Genomic DNA, 20458 nt, shown 5'->3' with positions numbered 1-20458 from the left:
AAATAGAATAAAAAATCATGGGCATTCTATACCATTAGATGGTAGATGTAAATGTAGTGTGAGTTGTTCTGGCCTTACTCTGGAGATCAGACTGACTCATTTTATACACTCCTCTCTCTTCTCTGGTATGCTAGGGAAGGGATGTTGTTGGGAATTCTCTTTTCTTTGCCACTGGCTCAAGGTCCCACTCACTGACTGTGCTTCCTTCATTTTCAGGGGCCCATACCCTGGTCCCACGGAGCTGCTTAACATGAATTGAAGCTTTTTACAAAGAGATATTCATTTTAAAAATCTAGCAAGAACAAATATGCAAACATTGCCCCTCACCACTGGAGCCATAATCTCATGCTCTCCCCCACCCTCAAAACACACCGCCTTCAGTGTCTGGAGAGGGGAGGGGGGATTTGATTCACAGTTAAGCTCAGTTCTTACTTCACATTAGTACCACCAAGTTCAAGTACAAAGTCCAATAACAGCCCCACCCCATCCCTGTCCTCTTAGTCTTAGAGCTTTGCCGTTGGGCTGGTGCGACCCCCAGCCTGGATTCCTGGATGTCTCTGTCTTTAGCTCTAGGATCCAAAGACTTTACTTCCTGCATCTAGTACTGACAAGGACTAAAGAAAAGGCCCAAACTCCAGACTCTTTTCTCAGGGCCAGATGATCAGCAGGTGGAAGGAGGAGGAAGCAATCAGTTAATAAGCATTTGTTAAATACCTACTATGTGCCAGGCACTGTGCAAGCTATGGGAATACAAAGAGAGGCAAAATGCCTTTGCTGCACTCAAGGAGCTCACAATATAATACAGAAGAAAACAAGTATGTACAAACAAGATGTATATTCATGAAAAATATACCATAAACTATATACAAGAAATAAATCATAGTGGGAAGGCATTAGAATTAAGAGGGATTCCTATAGAAGGTAGGACTTTTAGCTGGCTGCAGGCTCCCTCCTTACTGCATGGTATTATCTGCCATGAATGAAGGCAGGTGGCCAGTTTTCCTGTTTCTTAATTACGTGAATGATAGCACTTTAAACGGTCTAGGCATACCCCAAATTGCTATCATATAAACATACTACAAATTCTTTCCTATTGGTCTTAACAATTATATCCTTGAGAAGCATCATCAAGATACTAGTGGAGGTAGATGAGCCCTTGGGCCCTCTCAGGTTTCTGAGAGGGCCCAAGGTCCGTCCTTCATCCTTAGGCCTTCAACGCATCAACATCCTGACCAGGCAGTTCCTGGGCCAGCTCTCAGGTCTTTCCTGCCTCCATCCATGGTCTGTGGGTACCAAAGCCCAGCAGGCTAAGCAGCAGCCCCTGTGGCCAATTAATCTGACAAGTTCTGACTGAAAAGCCACCAAGCCATTAGAGGGAATCTTTGTGATGTCTGGGATTTTCTTCTGCCACCAGCTGTAGCTGACACAGCTTTGTGGCCCAGGACCATTGAACTATCAACAGAATCTGCAAACTTGAAACGTACTCAACCTTCTATCCTGAAAGTGTCTCCTTCTCAACCCTTCCTTTGTGAGAGGGCATGTCTCTCCTACATGCCTCAAGAGAACTGGAGAACTGAAGCATATTTGTGTCAACACCATGACCCTATCATTGCAGGAGGTAGCAGATTTGACCTAGGCAAACCAGTGGACAGCACTTTCAATAGTCAGGGCAAACTTAGCTTTGTATGAAAATCTCTATCTCCTCCTCTGTTGGGATTGTCAGAAGATTGCCCCTGATGGCACTAGCGGAGTTGAAAGAAGCTAGAAAATTTGTTCTGGTTGAGAATCCCTACTTGTCCTGGAAACTCATGGCCACACATCCTGTGAAACATTCCTGTCTTCCTTTCTGGGGCCCTCCTCTCTTGAAGAGAAACCTGCCATAGGAGCCCACCATACAGCAATGATGGCCCCGATGGTACTACTAGACTAGAACTGGAAGAAGTAGAACAATTTATTATGGTTGAGAATCTCTATTTCTGGACTCAGGCCTACAAATTATATCACCCCTTCTACAGCATCTATCCTCCCAACAAAAACAAAACTAAAACTAAACAAAACAAAAACTAAACCCAACCAAAAAAACCCCAAAAAACAAAAACAATCAAAAAACCTAAACTGCCAAAGGAGCAAAGTATGGCAGGGCTACTTCCTCCCTCTCTCCCTCCTCCTCCCCCTCCCCCTGGTGCTACTAAACCCGAAAGAAGCTTCCTCAACCCTATTTAGTTGAAGAGCCTGTCTTCCACAATAACGTGAACCCCATACAAAGAGGATTATGGATTTGACTAGATGACCACCTATTCCTTTTGCTGCAATAATTTAGTAAAACTGTTTAAGATAAATTTATCAGTTATGTGGTGCTCACTTCTAGGAGAAGCCATGGACACCACTGTTTGAAAAACATAGCTTCATGGCTCAAATATTTTAAGTCATCATTGTGTTCTTAGGATAATTTGAGAATGCAATTACAGTTTCAGTATCAAAATGATGCTAATAAAGTTTCTTTGAATGTTTTTAAATTTAAAAAATCCTATTTCTCATAACCAAAATCCAATCATTTACCACCAATCTCCTTTGAAAGGAAAAAATCCTAATCTGGAATTATGTTAATTTTGTTCTTAACTGTAAGTTGAGGTGGATCCTGGCTATGTAAAGGCAAAATTGGTCAAATGGGGTTGCCATAATAAACTAGGAAGTTGTCTGTAAATACCAATGAAGTCAGAAAAACTATACAGTAAGGATCCTTGAAACTACTAATCAATGATCTCTCCTGAGTAATCTTTATCCATTTATTTTTTTTAATTTATTTTAATTGGGAGGCAGAGCCAAGATGGCAGAGTGAAAGCAGTGACTTGCTTGAGCTCTCCCCCAAACTCCTCCAAACACCTATAAAAAATGGTTCTAAACAAATTCTAAAGCAGCAGAACCCACAAAAAGACAGAGTGAACCAAATTTTCAGCCCAAGACAATCTGGATGATTGATCAGAAAGGTATATTGCACAGGGCTGGGAGAGCCCGCAGTATGGCGCGGGCTCCCAGGCCACAGTGAACCTAGAGCAGGCCTCAGAGGACTGAATCTCAGGCAGCTGTGGCAGCTCCCAGACTTCTCAACCCCCAAACACCAAAGACAACTTAGAGCAGTGGGAAAAGTCTGTTTCTGTGGTGAAAGAGGAGCTAGGTCAGAGCCAGTTTCAGAGCGCAGAGCGTGGGTGCTGGGGTGGTGGCTGTGTTCTGAGTTTCTGGTCCACAGACTGAGGGGGAATCGAGTGGCTGATCAGAGGGGGGTTGCAGGGATCTCTTTGCCAGTGCTGAGGCAGGAATCACTTGCTTTGCCTCTGATTGGATCTGGGTCACAGTTCTGGGCGGCAGTTCTAGGGCAAGGAGGAGTGCTGGTGTGGTGGAGCTTGTAGTGGCAGTGGAGAGAAAACCTTCCTCACAGTTCCAGGACAGAAAGGAGTGCTTGTGGTCACTGACAGACCAGAGCACAGGCCAGGAAAGGAGTAAACACCTTGCCCCTTATCATACCATCTTGCAAGAAGTGAAAATTTACCAGTCCCTACAAGTATCTCTGAAAACAGCAATATAAACCCCCCAAGCTTGGGACAGTACATTCTCCACATTGGAAGCAGACTCTTACCTTAACAAAGAGTTCACAACTCAAGTAATTGGCCAGGACCTTGAGCAAGCAGTGCAAAAAGTGTCAGACTATATTATCTTACTTTGGTGACAAAGAAGATCAAAACATACAACAAGAAGAAGACAACAAAGTCAAAGCTCCTACATCCAAAGCCTCCAAGAAAAAATATGAATCAGTCCCAGGCCTTGGAAGGGCTCAAAAGGGATTTTGAGAAGCAAGTAAGAGAAACAGAGGAAAAACTGGGAAGAGAAATGAGAGTGATGAAAGAAAATTATGAAAAACAAGTCAACAGCTTGCTAAATTACACCTTAAAAACAGCCCAGCCCAACCCAATTGGCAAAAGAGGTCCAAAAAGCCAATGAGGAGAAGAAAGCCCTAAAAAGCAAAATTGGCCAGATGAAAAAAGAAGACCAAAAGATTACTGAAGAAAATACTTCCTTAAAAATTAGAATAGAGCAATTGGAAGCTAATGACTTTATAAGAAATCAAGACACTGTAAAACAAATCCAAAAGAATGAAAAAAAATAGAAGAGAACGTGAAATATCTCATTGGAAAAACAACTGACCTGGAAAAGAGATCCAGGAGAGAGAATTTAAAAATTATTGGACTATCTGAAAACCATGATCAAAAAAAGAGCCTAGATATCATCTTTCAAGAAATTATCAAGGAAAACTGCCCTGATATTTTAGAACCAGAAGGCAAAATAGAAATTGAAAGAATCCACAGATCTCCTCCTGAAAGAGATCCCCAAAGGAAAACTCCTAGGAATATTGTAGCCAAATTCCAGAGTTCCCAGGTCAAGGAGAAAATATTACAAGCTGTCAGAAAGAAACAATTCAAGTATTGTGGGAACACAATCAGGATAACACAAGATTTAGCAACTTCTACATTAAAGGACTGCAGGGCATGGAATATAATATTCCAGAGGGCAAAGGAGATAGGATTACAACCAAGAATCACCTACCCAGCAAAACTGAGTACAATCCATCAGGGGAAAAAATGGTAATTCAGTGAAATAGAGCACTTTCAAGTATTCTTGATGAAAAGACCAGAGCTGAATAGAAAATCTGACTTTCAAACACAAGACTCAAGTGGAACATGAAGAGGTAAACAGGAAAGAGAAATCATGAGAGACTTATTAAGGTTGAACCGTTTACATTCCTGCATGGAAAGATGACATTTATAACTCATGAGACCTTTGTCAGTATTAGGGTAGCTGGAGGGGGAAAAATTATATGTATGTATGTAGATAGATAGATAGATAGATAGATAGATAGATAGATAGATAGATAGACAGATAGATAGACAGACAGACAGAGGGCACAGGGTGAGTTGAAGATTAAGGGGCCACATCTGGAGAATAAAATTAAGGGATGAGAGAGGATTATACTAGAAGAAGAAAGGGAGAGGCTGAACAGGGTAAATTATCTCACAAAAAAAAACCCAGAAAAGAAAAGGTTCTTAAAGTTGAGGGGAAACAGGGGAAGTGAGAGGGAATGAGTGAATCTTATTCTCATAGGATTTGGCTTAAGGAGGGAATAACATACACATTCAATTGGGCATGGAAATCTGTCTTACCCTACAGGAAAATAGGGGGGAAAGGGGACAAGAGAGCTGGGGAATGATAGAGAGGGCAGATTGGGAAAGGGGATAATCAGAAGAAAATACTTCTGAGGAGGGACAGGGTCAAAGGAAGAATAGAATAAATGGGGGGACAGGATAGGATTAAGGGAAATAGAGTTAGCTGTTCACATGTCTACTATGGAAGTGTGTTGCATAACTGCACATGTATAACCTATACTGAGTTGCTTGCCTTTTCAATGAGGGGTGGGGAGGGAGGAAGGGGAAAATTTGTAACCCAAAGTTTTAAAAACACGTTTAAAAAAATGTTTTCACATGCAACTGGGAAATAAATACAGGAAAGGGGGTACAGAAGTCTATCCTGCCCTATAGGAAAACAGAAGAGGGGAGAGATAGAAGAAAGGGCACACTAGTGGAAGGGGTATTCAGAATGCATGCCATCTTGGGGTGGGGGGAGGAGTGAGAAGGGGTGAAAATTTGGAACTTAAAAGCTTGTGGAAGTAAATGTTGAATAATAAAAAAAATCCACACAAAAAGTTTTATTTTAATTTATGGAATAAAACAAACATTTCCATAATAAATATAATAATATAATAAAAAAGATGGTTGCACATGAAACTGGAAATCTACCATGTACAAGCTGCTATTCCTTTTAAATGTACAATAAAGTTATCAGGCAAATTTCTTTTTTCTTTCCTACCCTGTTTCTTTTTTAACCATTTCACAGAGTCCTAAAACCTGATACTCTTCATTGATTGTCATTTTACTTTCTAAAAATATTAGTCTTCTCCAGACCCAATGACAAGAGAAAGCAAGTTTTACTCCTTCATTTAAGACTGCAAGGGAATGACAGAATCCCATACCTGTTTGTGTCATTTACTGAGCCCAAGACTTTTTTCTTCCTTTCTAATGATCCTATTCAGATAGTTTATTATCTCATTTCCTTAATTTCCCCTTTCCGCTGTCCATGAGTCACCCATGGCCAGATTGCTCCCCTGTGCCTCAACAGAGCTGAGCAAAAATTAAAAAATAAAACCAAAAACATTTCCTTATGAATATCGGTTCAAAAGGTTGGAAAGAGGAGGGACCCTCGTCCTTTTAAGTTGTGATCTCCCCCCAGGAGGCTGTTTGCTAAAATTTAAAGCTGAAATGACGGATGGGATGGGGTGGGGGTGGGGTGGGGGTGGAGGGAGGCACGGGGAGGATGGGAAGCCAGCCTGGGGTTCCCCTAGAGCAGGGGGTCTCCACCTTTCCTGAGTCAGACACTTTGGTTAATCCGGTGAAGCCTATGGACCTCTTCTCGGAGTAGTGCTTTTAAATGCATAAAATAAAATTACATAGGAATGGAAAAGAGGCCGATTATGTTGAAATGTAGTTATTAAAATATATATTTTTTAAAAGCTAGCTCATGGTCAAGGTAAAGAACCCCTGCAATGGAGGAAAGAGGAAGAAGTGAGTGAGGCGGGTAGAGCACGGTCAGCTCTGCAGCGGGAGGAGACCGGGCGACCAGGACGCCAGGCCCAGACAAGAGCAGGCTGGGCGGAGCCCTCGCGGGGCGGGGCTGCAGGCTCAGAGCGGGCGGGCGGGACCAGGCCTGGCGCGACTTCGAAGCACGCTGAGACCGGATGGGCGTGGCTGAGAGGGGGCCGGGAGGAGCCGTCTACGTCACGGCACGTGGAGAACTTTTACGAGCACGTGAGCGAAAGAGGAAAAGTCCCTAAAAAAATCGGTGTGGGAGACCCTCTCACCCCAACTCCGTGGGCCCGGAGCTGCTCGCCATCCCGCCTGTGCCCAGCGATCCCTACTCGTATCCCCCCTATATACACACTTCACCCCGCAGGTCAGTCCTACGGCTCCCCCACCTTCACTTTCCACACCCAGGAGGCCATTCGATCGTCTCCTCTGATTCGGCCTCTTTCTCCGCCCAACGCGAAAACGGAAAACGCCAGTTACGGGGGGAACAGGGCGCCAGGAACACATTGCGCCTGCGCACGAAAAGTTCTCTGAGAGGCGGGGCGGGCCTATCTGTCTTGGCCTTCTCTGGGCGGGGCGGAGGGAGGGGAGAAGTGTAAAAGTGGTGTGTGTGGTTGGGGGGAGCGGGGGAGGTGCATAAGGGGGAGGTGTCACACCGCCTGCTCCGCCCCCCCGCGGTCTGACGTCCTCGAACGCGAGGCCTGCGTGACGTCACCCCGCTGGGCTGCGCACGCAGTAGGAAGGCTGTAAGTTTCCCTGTGCCCAGGCAGCTATGTCTGCAGGGGCGCGCGCCGAGGGTGGTTGTCTCGGTGGTTGTCCTGGTTGTCCTGGGGGCGCCAGGGAGGTGGGGCGGGGGAGCGGCTCCTGGGGCCGCAGCCGGAGGTGGGAGCTGGGTAACGCGCAGGGTCACCGGGCCGATGCCCCCCGACGACTCCCAGCCGTGCGGCGTCCGGGTGCTGGTAACTGCAGGTTCCTGCTGCCCTCCAGTTGAAAGCCGGGTCACTGCCCTTGGCCTCCTAGGTCACAGGCCCAAGGGACCCGAGGATTCACGTTCTCCTCGTAGGTTGCGCAGCTAGAGGGAGCTGCGGCAGCTGATGCCTCAGTATCCATTTATGTAAAATGGGGCAGTAGTCACGACTTTTTTCAATCCTCATTTCCCTTACCGAGGCACAGGAAGGACGTCTGTAGAGGACTGAAAACTTTCAGGAAGGAAAGGTCAAATTCAAAGCAATGAACTTAGGAGGTCAGGGATAGACAAAATATGGTCTCGGTGCAAGGACCAGTATGTCCTTCCTTTCCCCTCCCCCGCAACATTTACCCAGGAGCTAACCTGAATCTAAAAGATCGAGCTTAGCTACTTCCTTTTTCAAATTGAGGAAACCGGGGCTCACGATTAGTTAGCCAAAGCAGGACCTAGAAGATGAGCGTCGCCTAACCCTAACATCGATATTCTTAACCATGTGCCACACCTGTGTAAGTCCGGGTAACTTGAGGTTGGCATTGAACCTAATAGAAAAAGAAGGAAGACATAATTGGTATCAACAGATGTTCTTGGCTGTTGTGATGTCAGCAAAATGGCTTTGACACCAACATAATCTTGCCTGTGGAAAAAACCTCCACATGTCTCTGAAATAGAACTGATATTTCAACGAGCAAAATAAAATAGTACTGTCTGAGTTGACTTCTGATAACAGCATTATATTTGAATACTTGACTCTTTGGTCACCCTAATGTATTGGCATAGATCATGTCAAACTTTGTGTCAGAGAAAGATTTTTTTTAAATTGACACAATATTTAAATTGTTTTTCTCTGAAGTAGCTTTTCTGGTCAGTGTGCTTGGTGGGTTTAAGCTCAGGAAACAGTGTAGGGGCAACTACCGAAGAGGAAAGGATTGAAAAGGGAAGTACCACCCTTCCCTCCACCCCCATTCCCCAGCATGAAGTGTTGGCAAACAAATATAGAACAAGCTGTGGACAGAATAAATGTGAAATAATTAACAGAGGAAAGGTGCTAGAATTAAGAGGGCTTGGGGAAGGATTCCTGTAGAAGGTGGGATTTTAGTTGGGACTGGTGCTAAGAAGGAACATGGGGAAAGTACTACATTGTCAGGCTTGGTTATATTTTATCTAAAGAGGCCCAGTTACTCCTTCCTGAGCACTCCTACAGAATAAAAGAAAATACTACTGTAATCATTTCCAATACTCTTCACCTGAAAGTGGCATGAGAAATTACGTTTGTTTCAGTACTCTGGGGGAGGTGGAGAAATAGCTTGCTACCTCCACATCTATTTGTTAAAACACACATGGACATGGACATGAATCCATTAGCACATGGTAACACCTACACTTTTCCAAATATAGCTGCACTTTTGCCTGGAAAAAGCCCTGAAAGACAGTAACACCTTGCATTTATTTGTATAAACTTCGTTTTCTCATAACCTAATGTGTTAGGTGGGGTAAATTTTACCACCATTTTACAAAACAAAGTGAGAACCAGAGTGACTTGCCCAGGGCTATACATTTAGTGGTTAAACTGGGAATACAGCCTAGGAATTCTAATTCTTAGTCCAGTACATTTTTTCTGCTATATATGTAATGCTGCTGTAGAGTAGAATTGGTTTCATTATATTTATTGTAGTTGTATCCCCAGTGCAGTCACTATTCAGACATTTATCAAACACCTACTGTATACAAAGCCTTGTGCTTCGTGCCCTGAGGATACCAGTAAGAAAAAGGAGCTTACAATGTAATGGAGAAAGACCACGTAGAAAAGGAACTGAAAAGCAGGGCAGGGGCTCTCCAGAGTACGGAGGCCTGGTTCATAGAATCAAACCAAGCAGAGCAGCTGATGGGAAAATAAGAGCTGGCTGGACAATTCCAAGGCCTTCCTCCAGGGAAGCTTGGGGAGGAGTTGATGGCTCTGCCTTCCAGCCCCCGGATCAGAGGGGACACTGCCTGGAACCTAGCAGCTGCTTGCAGTGCTTCCTCTCCTTGTGCTCCCTTCAGAGGGGGGAGAGGCCATAGTCTGCTCTTGTCATGTTTTATGAGCACTTCTTTGACCTCATGGGCCCTCTTTTTATTATGTTGACATGTAACAGACTCTTACTTTTAATATCTTTGTGTCATGCAGTGCTGGACTTTTTGGATGAGGGTGTGCACATATGTGTTTTGGGGCCATACACATTTGTATGTTTCTTTATTTGTTGTAGTAGATTTGTGTTCTGTACATGTCCTTCCTGTTCAGGAAATTGAGGAACAGCCTGATATTCTTTTGACCTTAATTGCCCTCAGTGCCTGTCTCAGGCAGATGTGCAGCTGGGCCTGAGGCTGTTGCTCTGAAGAGAACTTTTTTCCCTTTGTTGGCCTTGGTTGATTTTGAGCCCAGGTAGAGGGGTGGGAAAAGAAGATGCAGGCACTAGGCCTAAGGGAGCACTTTCTTTGAACAGCAGGAAAGCCCAAGAGAATAAAAACTAGAGCAGACCGAATTCTTGTTTAGAGCCAGCTTTCCAAGGAAAAGCTATTAGCATTTCCATTATGCGTTTTAACTTTGGGCTTAAAGTTATTTTGAAAAATTAACTCCCATAGCCTAGAGAGGGGAGAGGTCACAGTAGCAGAGGTGAGTATAAAAGAAAGTTGAGTAGAAAAGATTTAAAGAAGCATCTTTGCCAAGGCTTTAGCACAGAAAGTTTGGGAAGAGCATCTTTAGGTTGAGGCTTTCATAAAAGAATCTCTAATAAACTTGACTATTTTTCTATATCTGGAGTATTAGTTTTATTCAACGTTAACATTTTACTAAGTGATGGTAATTCTGGTAATTAAATATAGCATCTCAGAATTTTGGTGTTGAAGGTACCTCAGCATCCATTTGTCTAACCCATAGCTGAAAAGATCTTCCCTTAATAGACACAGGACCATCACCATCCTATTTGCTCTTGTCTGGATGCTCCTCAGTTTAGCAATAGCTGTCTTAAATTTTGGCATTACAAATGAAACAATATAGTTGGAGTCTGCTTTCTAGATCTATCATCTGTCCTCCTCTCCCTAGCTTCATTATTGTATTTACTTTTATTCCCAGCCAAATCTCAGCCTTCATCACTTTTGCTCTACACATGCGTGGAATGAAGGTGAAGAAAAACCTGTAGCCTTTCTGAGTCCACTAAAAATTTGTGTCGCACAACCTCAAGCTGGCAGTCATTGCTGCTAGCAAACCTACCATACCTCCCTTATCACCTTCCTAGCCCACTTTTCACAGCAGCCCCTCCAGGCTTTTTCATCCCTCCTCAAACTTTCCTTTACCCTCTCAGCTGAGATCCTTACCTCATATTTTACAGAAAAATGAAGACCATTCTCTCTGAGCTCCTCTTCTCTCCTCTTCATTTTCTGACACTAATACAGAATGCTCTGTTTGGCATTCAAAGCCCTTCCTAACCTAGCCCCCTCCTATCTCTCCAGTCTTCTTATTACTCCCCTTACTCTTTCGATCCAGTGACTCTGACCTCCTGGGTGTTCCACGGACAAGACATTCTATCTTTTGGCTACAGATATTTTCTCTGGCTGTCCCCTGTGGTTGGAATGCTCTCCTTCCTCTGTTCTAACTGCTGACCTCCCTGGCTTCAAGTCTCGACTCAAATCTCTTTTACTGGAATCCTCCAAACCTTCATAATTCTGGTGTTTCTCCTATGCTAATTATTTCCTATTTATCTTATATATGGCTTCTTTGTACATAGTTGTTTTCATGTTGCACTCCCCCATTAGATTATAAGCTCCTTGAGGGCAGGAAACAATAAATTTTTTGTGATTGGTTGACAATACCCATTATTAGATTGAATGAATTCTTTTCTTTCATGCTTTGGATATTAGCATGTGAAACATACATATTCATGCTTTCATCTTCATGAATTTAAAAACTTCACAGCTAAGTGTGATGCATTGCATCATATTTGACATACTTCCTTATGGTGATCATCCATGTGGACAAACATTGAATAGGACTGTTTTGTTTAAAAGGTACCCAAATAATAAATATCTTAGGTAGAATAATAGTGTTTTGAACTTATATTTCTTATGTCTGGAGTTGTGTTAGGACCTAGGAGCAAACCCGGATGCAAAAAAGACATTACCTATTTTCAAAGGGCTGTAATACTTTAAAACCTTGATACAGGTATTCCCAAATTTACTATCTTCTACCATAGCTTTTTAGAATTTGGAAACTGGTAGATCAATTATTGCAGTATTCTGGATTTTTATATTTATTAAAAAAATAAGTCAGGTAGAGGTGAGGATTCTTTTATCAAGCCCAAAGGTTTAGCTGTATTTTTAATTTAACATTTAGGTATCAAATAACAGTATATAACATCATGAATAAATAGTGGGTAGAATCAGCCTAATTTATGATTTTTTTTCCCTCCAGTGATCTGGGACAGAATTAGAGAAATAGGATACTTTGGGTTACTTAATGATGAGCATCAGATAGTGGGGTAAGGGATTTTGGTATAATAGTGAAACATTAAAGTAGCAGACTATGGAATCAGGGCTGAGTATCGAGGCTAGTCAAGCCATAATGTAAGAGGTGGCCTGGGAGAATAGAATGGATCAGAGTTTTTAGGTTAGCCATTTTAGTAGCATGGCAGAGAGAGCCAGCCTTGAGGATAGGAAGACTGGACTCAAATAGTGCTTTTGATCCATGCTGGCAGTGTGACTCTGGACAGATTATTTAACTTCTCAGTGCGCTAGGCCACTGGTCAAAATCGGGTAGAAACAAGAGCCACTAAACTGTACATAAGGATCTCTTCGGACTTAGAAAGCTGCATGTTAACATTATCTATGTCCTATTGTATTTTTGTTTATTTTGTTAAATATTTATCAATTATATTGTAATATGGTTTGGGCAGCATTAAGGAGTGTTGTCTCAACATGGAGGGCAACCATGTATTTAACACTTGTGCTCTAGGCAACTTTCTAAGACTAAGTTGCAGAGAAGGTGTTGATTTGCATTGGTACAGAGTTTGCTTTCCTGGGATTTCCCTGTGCCAGTGGAATTAGACGTCCAATTCCCATCCCTAACCCTATTATATTTTATTTTAAAAATATTTTAATACCCAAGGATATTGTTTCATCAGAGGATAATTTGTCTAACAGAGAGAGGGTTGGCAGACAGTAGCTTCCCAATAAATACTTGGTTTTATTTGATATACATTAAAATCCTAAAGATTAGAATCAGTTATGTTTCAGTTAGCTGTAGCTTTTATTTTTAAAGAGGTCATCTTTTATTCCATTTTGTGCAATACAGAAATGATTGGAAAGAATCGAACACTCATATAACGTTACCAAATTAGTAAATCTGGTGGAGACTAAAATTTTAGTGAACAAAGTTAACATAACTCCCACTTCAAAATGAATGCTCAAGAGAAAAACTTTTTGGAGAGAATGAAGTATTGTTTTATAACTTCTACCATGAATATTATAATTTCCTTTAAATATTTTTTCTTTTGTAGTAATATTTCTTTGTCTTGTTCTGATGATTTTAGACCTTTATTGGGGTTCTTGAATCCTGAGCAAGACAAACATATAGTATGTTAAAGTAACATGTACAAGTTGGCATATTGTATAAAGAATGGGTAATTTGAACACTTTTCTAACAAGTATTTTGTTTCTCTTTGGTATCTTAAATTCCTAGTGCCTTTAGTTTTAATGGGGACTGGTTAATTTGGCTTAGTCCTTCCATGGAGAATAATTGATAATGTTCATCAGAGTTATATTTGGATGCTGCTTCTTGGCATAAAGTTGACCCTGAGTTCACAAGGGTGTGCTGGCACAAACTCTAAAAGGGCCTTCTGAGCTAGAAAGGCTTCAGATACCTTGTATGACCTTGAGATTCTTTGCTCCTTGATGAACAAATTCTCTTAAATCCTTGATCTTTTCCTCTTATGCTCCTTTCACCATCTAGCACTAACTGAATATTAGCTAACTTCTGAAGAAGCCACGACTCTTGCTATGTTCTGTACTACTGACTCTTCCTTCTCCCATGCACTCCTAGGGCCAGTGGGAGGAATTGGTATACTTCCTGGCTTCCATAGCAACTTCCAGATGTCTTTCCTCTGCCACCATCACTTGACAACCTCTCCTAATAGTTTGTATCATCTGCTATTTGCCTTATCATTACCAACTATTTACCATCACATCAGGACATTCTCTTCCTTTCTTTCATGATTACAGTACCTGGTTTATAGTTGTCTTCTTTTTTTTAAATTAAATTAAATTTTTTATTGATTTATTTTGATGTATCAACAATTACTTCCACAGGCTTTTGAGTTTTAAATTTTTCTCCCCCTCCCTCCCTTCCCAAGATGGCTCACAATCTGATATAGGCTATACATATATATTCCTATTAAATATTTTCACATTAGTGATGTTGTAGGGGAGAATTAGAACCAATAGGAGGAACCATCAGAAAGAAGAAACAAAACAGAAGGAAAAAAATAGTGAATAGTATGCTTTGATCTGCATTCAAACTCCATAGTTTTTTCTTTGGATGTAGATAGCATTTTTCATCATGAGACCTTTGGAGATGTCTTAGATCCTTGCATTGCTGAGAAGGGCTAAATCTATCAACGTCAGCCATTGCACAGCATGGCTGTTACTATGTACAACGTTCTCCTAGTTCTGCTCACTTCACTCAGCCAGTCCATACACGTCTTTCGAGGTTTTTCTGAAGTCTCCCTGCTCATCATTTCTTACAACACAGTAGTATTCTCTTACATTCATATACCACAACTTGTTCAGCCGTTCCCCAATTGATGGGCATCCCTTCAATTTCCAATTCTTTGCCACCACAGACAGAGCTGCTATAAATATTTTTGTACACGTGGGTCCTTTTCCCATTTTTATGATCTCTTTGGGGTACAGCTGTAGAAGTGTTATTGCTGGGTCTAAGGATATGTACATTTTTATAGCCCTTTGGGCATAGTTCCAAATTGCTCTCCAAAATGGTTGGATCATTTCAGAATTCCAACAACAATGCATTAGTGTTCCAATTTTCCCACATCTTCTCCAAAATTTATCATTTTCCTGTTTTGTCATGTTGGCCAATCTGATAGGTGTGATGGGGTACCTCAGAGTTGTTTTGATTTGCATTTCTCTAATCAATAGTGATATGGAAAATTTTTTCATATGACTATAGATGGCTTTAATTTCTTCATCTGAGAACTGCCTGTTCATATCCTTTGATCATTTATCAATTGGAGAATGACTTGTATTCTTATAAATTTGACTTAATTCTCTCTATATTTTAGAAATGAGGCTGTTATCAGAGACACTGGTTGTAAAAATTCTTTCCTGGTTTTCTACTTTCCTTCTAATCTTGGTTGCATTGGCTTTGTTTGTGCAAAAACTTTTCAATTTAATCAGAACTCACTGTTTGACAGAAACTGCTGGGAAAACTGGAAAAGAGTATGGCAGAAACTAGGCATAGACCCAAATCTCACACCATATACCAAAATAAAGTCAGAATGGGTTCATGATTTAGATATAAAGGCTGATCCTATAAGCAAACTGGGAGAGCAAGGAATAGTTTAGCTATCCGATTTATGGAGAACAGAAGAATCATGACCAAACAGGAGATAGAGAACATTATGAAAAGCAACATGGATCCTTTTGATTACAGTTGTCTTCTTCACTTCTATTTATGTTGTCATCCTTGGTGATGTCAATATTGTATTGATGATCCCTGCCTTCCTCCCTCCTCCCCCCTCCCCCCTCCCCCCAGCCTTTTAACCTTCATTGAATGTATTAAATGTTTTCTTGTGGGCCCACTATGTACTAGGCCCTCTATGAAACTTACAGGAGGTAATACTTGGATAGGAAAGAGACTACTAATGCCTTCTCTTCTGAGGTTGTATCTGTATATATCTTGAATGTCCTGTTGTTTCCTTCAATAGAATGTATGCTTCTTGAAAGCTGGGGCTTTCTTGGAATACCCATCACTTAGCACAATGCCTGGTGCATAATAAGTGGGTAATAAGTGCTTTTTGATTGACTGAAATTATTGCTCAGATGTTCAGGTAGAGAGGCTGTGGCTTCTTAGCCAACTCTGTAACCTTGGGCAAGTCATTCTTTTCTAAGCATAAGGTTCCTCAATTGTAAAATAAGGGACTTGGACCATATGTTTACTGAGGTCTCTTTTGGCCCCATTGTTACATGAATCATACTTTATTAAATTAGAGGATTGGACAATATGATCTCCAAAGTCCTTTCCAGTTCCAAGAGTGTAAATACTTTTAATGCAACAATTTTGCAGTCATTTGGCAATCTATACTGATAAATATTAACCAAGCCTAAGAAGTGTAATGTTTCATGCATACATTTTAGCAAGTATGTAGTAACAGGCATGTTACTGCAGAGTTTCTTTGCTTTTCCCCACCATATCCCCTACTATTTCCTCATCATCCATCACTAGTCTCCCTATCTTGCCTGTCCTTCTGGCTTTTGGTATCTGTGTCATCTTCAAGACAACTTTCTTCTTCTCCCCCTGCCCCAGCATAGCTGATGATCTTTAAAATACTGTGGTTTCTCAGTTCATCACTCTCTTCAGTTCTTGTTACCTCCATTTCCACACTGTACCTCAGCCAGCCATGTGGGTGGTCACATCTTAGACCTCACCACCATTTAACTGCTCTGCCTTCCAGATTCTGAATCTTGAAAATGCCCTCTCTGATTCATCTATTCTATTTCCTTTCACCTCCTTGCTTTTTGTGAACCTGCCCTTTGACCGCATCATAACCTCAGACCCTGCAGTTTTTTGTTTTCCTAATCTATCACCCTTGTTCTGATTTCTGATTCCACTTCCCTCCCTTCACAGCTTTTACCCTGGAGTTTGCCTTGTCACTAAATGTGCTGCCCTTCATTTTGAGTCCTTTCCTCTCCTGTCTGCTGTTCTTACTTTGCTAATGGCCAACCGAGAGGTCACTTACCGTTCTCTTCCATCCTCCTCTCTGTTGTACTTTTGCTCGGAAGTGCTGCTGGAGGAACTGACAGTTGTGCTGACTGGGTCGGCTACACATTCACAGCATTTAATTTCATCTGTGCCCTAACTGCTGCACAATAATCTTTGTATTCCTCTCTTGCTGACTTTTGGTTATGTTCCGAGTAGCAACTGTTTTAAACTTTGTTCAAGATCCAACTACAATATCCTTTTCCCCCACATATTCTACCTTACTGGGAAGATTGAGAGGATTCATCATTTCTCCTCTTAAGTACCAGTACATCTCTGACCTTTCCTCCAGTCTCACAAAATGAGGAAGTCCTTTTTACCAGTGTTGTTTAGTTGTGTCCAACTTGTTGTGACCTCATGGACTTATCCTTGGAGCTTTCTTGACAAAGATACTGGAGTGGTTTGCTATTTCCTTCTCCAGTGTCCCCATTTTACAGATGAGGAACTGAGGCACATAGGGGTTAAGTGACTTTCCCTGGGTCACATAGTAAGTTTCTGAGGCCAGCTTATTTAATAAGGGTATCTCTTCCATTAATGGCTCTTCTTCCATCCTCTCCAAGGAGCCCTTTCTCTTCCAAAGTCTTGCGCCATCAGTCATTATCCTTCTTATCTGTAATTTTTTCTCTCTTTTGGATCCTTCTATGCCTATATAAATATACTCAGGTGCTTCCTATCCTAAAAAAAAGATAATCTTAACTCATTTCTTCTCTTGCCTCAAGCAATAATCTAAAAACAGTTTGTAGACTAAAAAGCACTGTATAAATTTGAGTTGTTACTACTACTAATGTATTGTTCTCCCACCCTATAATGCTAAACTTACAGAATGAAAAGTCAATCCCTGTTTTCACCATCTATTCTCTCAAGTCTACAATTGTAAAAACTCTAAGATCAAATATGCTCTTAATTGCTAACTCCAAAGTCTTTTCTTAGTTCTTATCCTGCTTGACCTTGTTGTAGCATTTATTTCCTCTCAGAGATCTTCAAGCAAACTCTAGGTGACCATTTGTTGTATATGTTGTAGAGGGGATTTTTAATCAGGTCTATACCTGATTGGACGAGATGGCCCCGAAAACCCCTTCATCACTGAGATTCTATGATGTTCTTGGCTTTTTGGACATTATCTCTTCAGATTCTCCTTCTTGACTTCTTGCTCCTTGCTAGTCTGTCTTCTTTCAGATTTTGCCTCACAAGTGTAGGTACCTTTCAAGCTTCTATTTTTGACCTTTTCTCTATACTCTCTTCCTTGGCAATCTCATCTAAACCATGATTTTATTTATTGTTTCAGTGATGATGACTCCAGAACTCCTCTCTTCAGCCCTAATACATCTGTTGAACCTGCATTTCTGATTTTCTGCTGGACATAATGTATATCGTGCTGGAACCTTTAAATTAACATGTCCAAAATTGAACTCATTATTTCCCCCCAAACTTACCCTGTTGTAGCTTCTCTATTTTCACTTTTCAGTCATCTAGGCTTAAAAACTTGGAGTCAGCTTTGACTTTACCAGTTTTGCTTCCCTGCCTGTTTGCCTTTCCCCAGCCTATCATTTGTGTGGCGTATCTGTCCTTTCATCTCCATTAACATTGCCACAACTCCATTTATGTCCTTATTAACTTTTACCTGGCTAATTGACTCTCCCTTCTTCAATACAGTCTTTACCTTACTGCTGAAATAGTCACATTGCTCTCTAGTTCAAAACTTTAGTGTCTTTCCATAGGCTATTGTATTAAACATAGACTCCTTAGCCTGGCATTTGGAGTCTCCCATAATCTTGCTTTTATAGACTTGTTTCATTCCATTCTGCATCAGTTTTCAAGAATCTGGCCAAATTGACCTACTGACTGTCTCTTCCTTCTATGTCCCCTGTACCATCTCCTGCTACTCTTTCTGTTATTGTTCATTTGTTAGTTGTGTCCAACTCTTTGTGACCCCATTTGGGGTTTTCTTGGCAAAGATACTGGTTTGCCATTTCCTTCTTCAACTTGTTTTTACAGATGAGGGACTGAGGCAACAGAGTGAAGTGACTTGCCTAGGGTCACACAGCTAGTAGTCTGAGGCCAGATTTGAACTAGGGAAGGTGAGTCTTTCTGACTCTAGACACTGTGATTTATCCACTGTGCCGCCTAGCTGCCCTGCTGTCTCCTACCACTGTCATATAATAAGGTGTGGAATGCATTCCTTATACATTTCTGCCTACTGACATCCTTCATTTCCTTCAGGACGAGCTCAAGTTCTGTCTTACCCTTAAAGCCTTGCTTAACTTTTCTTTCTTCTTTCCTTCTCCACCCCCCACAAAAAGATTTTAAAGTAAAATGGATTTTTGGGGGGCTCTAATCTACTTTGTATCATACTAATTTGTGAACATATCTTATCCTTATTAAGTTATAAAGTCTCTTGAGGGGATGGAGTGTACTGTTTTTATCTGTATCCCCACTGTCATTTGCAGTGCTATGCACACAACAGGCACTTAATGTTTCTTAATATTTGTTAAATTGAATACAGGCCCAGTAACAGGTTGTGTGATTAGATGGCTAGCTTACTTCAAAGCACTCATTACCAGAAGGTTGGTCTCCAGGTGATGGATTATTTTGACCATAACACCTTGGCGGAAGGGGTGTTTAAATATAAAATCGTGATTTGTTTCTTATAGGCCACTACCTTGGGATGATTTGTCACTAACATTTTTACCTTACTCTCTTTTAATTGTTCTCTTGGCTGTTAGGCACATTCATGCTCAAACTAAATAGGCATCGATACAGAATACAAAGCTTGATCAAATATGGTGATATATAGGATCTGGCCATCTTTAGAATCCTGAATAATAAGACCTTATTTGAAGAAACATTTATATTTTTAAAAGATTTTCACAACTGTTATTCTGTGTGTGATAAGTGAAAGGTTAGTATTATAACCATCTGTCAGATAAGAAAAATAAGATTTAGGTTAAGTGATTTGCCAGAGGTGGTATAGTAAGTTATTGGCATTTGGCCAATTTGACAACCAAATAAGAGAGAATTCATAGCATTAGACTTAGAGTTGCAAGTTGCCTTAGTGACTAGCGGTCTAGTCCAACCCTCTTGTTCAACAGTGGAAGAAACAGAGGCTCAAAGTGATTTGCCCGCTGTCACACAGAGCATAAGTAGTTTATATCTTTCCATTTTTCTTCCTCTAGTAATTCTAATCTAATTTCATTCAGGCCTATTACTTTAGAGTTTCTTTATTTACATAGATGGTTCTGTGATCTCGTTGGTGTGGGCATGTCATTCACTAGCTTTGACTGTAACGCCTCATCCTGTGCCATTCTTGTGAGATATCGGCTCCTTTTCCCAATTTAAACCTGAGTTTGTTCTCCAATTTTGATTTATTTAATATTATTCTTTGCAATTTTTCAGGGAAACACCAACACACATGCATATCCTTCCCCCTGGGCTTTTGATGGATACATTTTGCAAACTGAAAATCAGAAACTTTCCTCCACAACCCTGAGTTTTAGACCTAGTTTACTTTTCATTACTTTGTATTTAGGAAGACTCCCTTCTCCCCCTTCTAAACAATTAACAGTGATCTTACAACATATCATAATGTTCTTACAGTCATTTAAGTTAGTTCATTTATAGGTGGTTTTAGCTTAGTTTTACAGATTATGAAACTGAAGAATTAAGGGATTTGCTCTCGTGGGTGTCAGAGTCAAGACGTTTAGATCTTCTGATTCTTATGAGAGCATTCCAGCCTCCAGCTAGTATTTTAATACTGAGTATATTTTATAAATGTCTGACCAT

The 20458-nt window shown here is 41.1% G+C and overlaps 1 protein-coding gene and 1 long non-coding RNA gene across 2 annotated transcripts in view; one reads left to right on the top strand and one right to left on the bottom strand.

Annotated features, from left to right (window-relative positions):
- Positions 1 to 5740: 5740 nt before the first annotated feature.
- LOC144456738 (uncharacterized) lies at positions 5741 to 16939 on the bottom strand. Its single transcript, XR_013485798.1, has 2 exons — positions 16659 to 16939; positions 5741 to 7888 (listed from the first exon to the last, which is right to left on the bottom strand). It is a non-coding gene; the product is annotated as an uncharacterized LOC144456738 (long non-coding RNA).
- The window catches only part of ZNF438 (zinc finger protein 438), a 140309-nt gene continuing 127202 nt past the window's right edge, over positions 7352 to 20458 (top strand). The window contains 1 exon segment of the mRNA XM_078152099.1: positions 7352 to 7435. The gene's annotated coding sequence lies outside the window, so the exon portion shown is untranslated.

Source organism: Phascolarctos cinereus, unplaced genomic scaffold, assembly GCF_003287225.1.
Source record: "Phascolarctos cinereus isolate Bilbo 61053 unplaced genomic scaffold, phaCin_HiC Scaffold_1;HRSCAF=81, whole genome shotgun sequence".
NCBI classification, from domain to species: domain Eukaryota; kingdom Metazoa; phylum Chordata; class Mammalia; order Diprotodontia; family Phascolarctidae; genus Phascolarctos; species Phascolarctos cinereus.
The sequence above is the reverse complement of the archived record's forward strand: the minus strand, read 5'-3'. Positions and strand labels throughout refer to the sequence as shown.